This window comes from Cydia splendana, chromosome 11 (genome assembly GCF_910591565.1).
Source record: "Cydia splendana chromosome 11, ilCydSple1.2, whole genome shotgun sequence".
Taxonomy (NCBI): domain Eukaryota; kingdom Metazoa; phylum Arthropoda; class Insecta; order Lepidoptera; family Tortricidae; genus Cydia; species Cydia splendana.
Genome location: NC_085970.1, coordinates 13,842,906 through 13,846,650, shown reverse-complemented (window position 1 = coordinate 13,846,650; position 3,745 = coordinate 13,842,906). Strand labels below are relative to the sequence as shown.

Genomic DNA, 3,745 nt, shown 5'->3' with positions numbered 1-3,745 from the left:
TTGGTGAATCTATTATGAACAGTTGTCTGCGTAATATTCATAGCATATTAACTAATTCCCTAAAACTCGAGGTTAATGTTTCCAAAAGTTCTGTAATTCTTTTTTCTCAAAATGGCTTACATTATCCTCAAGTTTTATACAATTCTAACGTTATTCCTGCTCAGTCTTTTGTCAAATACGTTGGCCTATTTCTTGATTATGATCTTTCTTGGAAAACTCATATTGATACAATTTCTAAAAGAGCCGAACTGGGTTTAAACATATTGAAGTCGTTAACTGGAGTAAAATGGGGAGCAGACCCTAAGGTCCTTAAAACGATATATATTGCTACAATTAGAAGTCATTTCGACTATGGTTGTATGTTTTTTGCTGATGCGAATACCCATCTTTTAAGGAAGCTAGATATTCTCCAAAATAGGGCGCTACGAATTATTACTGGAGCTATGATGTCATCTCCAATTAATTCTTTGGAAATAGAGGCTGGCATTGTTCCTTTATTTGTACGCAGATGTTATATCACTGACAAGTATGTCCTTAAGTTAGTTAGTCGTGATAACGAAGTTACTTGTAGATACTTAAATAATGTAAATATTCCAAATTATAATTTAATACCGTATCCCAATTCTTCTTCCATAAAAGATGTTATAATTTATTTAAACTTTGAATTTCAAGATATAGTGCATTGGTCTAATTTGCTTCCCTGTTTTGAACATGAATACAATGATATTATGCGAGACGTGGTTGTCGAACTGGTTAAATTTGAATCGAAATATGACTTTTTGGAGTATCTTGATGATAAGACTGATTTTGTTAAATTATATACTGACGGCTCTAAAACTAAAGATAGGACCAGTTTTGCATTTTTCGACTCTTTTTTGAACATAGGAAAAGTTTTCGAATGTAGTAGTTACTTTTCAATATTTTCAGCTGAAGTATTAGGCATAATTTACGCTTTAGAACATATTCATGATAATTATATAACTGAGAATAAGTTTTTAATTCTATCTGATTCCATGAGCGCTTTACAAGCACTTAAAAATTAATGTGTGAGTGCATCTGTAAATTACTTAATTTATAAGTTAAGAAGTTGTTTAAGTTCTTTATTATATAGAAATATTACTGTTGAATTTTGCTGGGTTCCGGGACATTCAGGAATTTTTGGTAACGAACTTGTAGACAAGCTAGCCAAATCCACAGAAAATATCCAAGTTTGTGATTTAAAAGTACATCAGTCTGATTTAGTGCCTTTTGTAAAAGAACTTACGGTTAGACGGTGGAACAACGCGTGGTCTAAATCCAAAGAAGTCAAAGGGAAATGGCTAGCTGAAATAGTCCCAGCACCTAGCACCAAGTCGTGATTTGAATACCAAAGAAAATATGTAGAAAGAGCATTTATTACAACTATGTGTAGATTGCGTATTGGTCATGCTCGTTTTCCTGCACATCTCTTTAGATTAGAGCTAAGTGATTCTGCTGTTTGTGCTCATTGTAATTTTAATGTATGTGATCTCAATCATATTTTTTTCCATTGTCCTGCATTTAATTTACAAAGGCTATTGTTTGTTGCCATGTGTATGGATACAGGTTTGCAAGTTCTGCCAAAGTCCGTACAGGGCCTTTTGAAATATAAACAATTATATCCTGTAATCTATGAATTTGTTCTTCACACTATTGGCAGTTTGTAAATATTTTATAAGTGATTGAAATAACCATAAAGTTTATGTCTAATGTAACTTTTAGATTCATATTATCACATTGTATTTTGTAATTAGTTGTTAGATTTTAGGTACAAGCTGTGCATTGTAATTATTTTTGTGCATTTTTGTGTTTTAAGTTTATGTCTAATGTAACTTTTAAATTCATATCATATTGTATTGTGTATTAGTAGTTAGATTTTAGGTATAAGCTATGCATTGTAATTATTTTTGTTTTGTGTTTGAGCTGATGCCCTAGTTGCCAATGCTCATAATAAATAAAAAAAATAAAAATAAAGTCAACTGTCAGTGTCAGTGGTTTGTGTTGTAACTTTAGGCTTTGTTATCACTGCTGCACAATCTATTTACTATTTACAAAGTATAGTATTTTACAGTACATATGGTGCTACTTTACCGCCCTAGGGCGGGATTAAGGACAATACGTGCCTATGTCAAGAATTAAAAGAGCCATATGTACTGTAAAACGTTGTACTACAATACACGTGCGAAAAGGTAATTCGCACTTGTATCGTAATGTACTATTACAGTACATATGTTGCTAATTTACCGCCCTAGTTAGACGGAGAGAACACCGCTGAACAGCTGCCAGGCGCCCGGATTAATTAATAATGTTAGTATGGCACACTAACTAAAGGGGTTTCGTTGCTCTATAAATTGCAAACCTATTTCCGTAGCTAGGTCTTAGACCAAGTGGGGTAACTAGCACTTGCGTAAGTTGAAAATTTAAAGGGCCATATGTACTGTAAAACGTTGTACAATACACGTGCGAGAAGGTAATTCGCAACGAAATTAAAACACGACCGAAGGAATGAATTTCCTACTTTTCGCACTTGTATCGTAATTTACTATTTCACATAGCTTGGGTACGATTACAGCTGTCATCTCAATACAATTTTGCGTTGCGCGTAAAAATAGTATAGTGGGTAACACAAGTGACACTTTTGTTTGCGCAACATGTGTTTACCGTAATGTTTTGTGCATGCTATAATATTTCCCAAGTAAAACAAACCTTGAACAACCCTATATATTCGTATTCATCATCACAAGTCATCAATTTTACGTTTTATTCTACCTTGATTCTTTACATGGAATTGACGCAACATACCGATCAGAGATATGCACATGCCAGATATGACCACGAAACTATCTGTGGAAAATACCAGGACATAAAACCGTACACTATAAAACACATAATCGGAAAAGAAGACAGACTCGATTCCTTTATCAAGAACACAAAATATATAATTGACACCCTAAAAACCTTAAATAGACCTAATAAAATTGCTTACCTGTCTTATACTATGAAACCGCCAATCCCGGCGAAGACTTAGGACAAGAGGCCAACCATATTCGCTGCGGACTTGCCCCAACAAATCCTAATAGTCTACTATGCACCTACTAGACACATCACATATAGCTTCTATCCGACAAAGAGCAACCGGCCGCCCGTATTTATAGCGAGGACCGAGTGACTCGCACAAATGATACATATTAAAAAAAACCTTGATTCTTTATTGTTTTGACGATTACACAAGGAAATAAATTATCTCGTCGAAATCTTTCACAGTGAAAGTATTTATTTTTTAATTCGTCTTGATCTTATTTATATTCTATCTGTAAAATTGCATTCTTGGAAACTCAAAGCATCAACTGAATGCCTGACTTTTTAATTTCCTTTGTTAAATTCCTTCTCTTTCCCAATTTGTCCATCATGAATTCATTTCTAACGTTTTACGCATAACTGTACAAACTGTATATTAAAATACAACCTACCTATCAGAGCTTGTGTACAAATTTGGTCAAACAGCTGGTTTATGTTACTGGGGACTGGGGAGAGGCTCTTTAGATTTAGATTTTTACTTTTGAATTAGGATATGTTTTTATTGTAGGTAATAAATCTAAAAAATCAAAATTTTATGTGGCGTAATGGACGCCCCTATATTGGATCAGCAACGCTGTTGCATTCCAATTGTCATCTTAACTTATGACAACAGCGACATCGCGACGCACTGTAATGGTAACATTCCATT

The 3,745-nt window shown here is 33.9% G+C and overlaps 1 pseudogene; it reads left to right on the top strand.

The window, feature by feature from the left end:
* Positions 1-657: 657 nt before the first annotated feature.
* LOC134794805 (uncharacterized) lies at positions 658-1,688 on the top strand (annotated as a pseudogene).
* Positions 1,689-3,745: the final 2,057 nt, after the last annotated feature.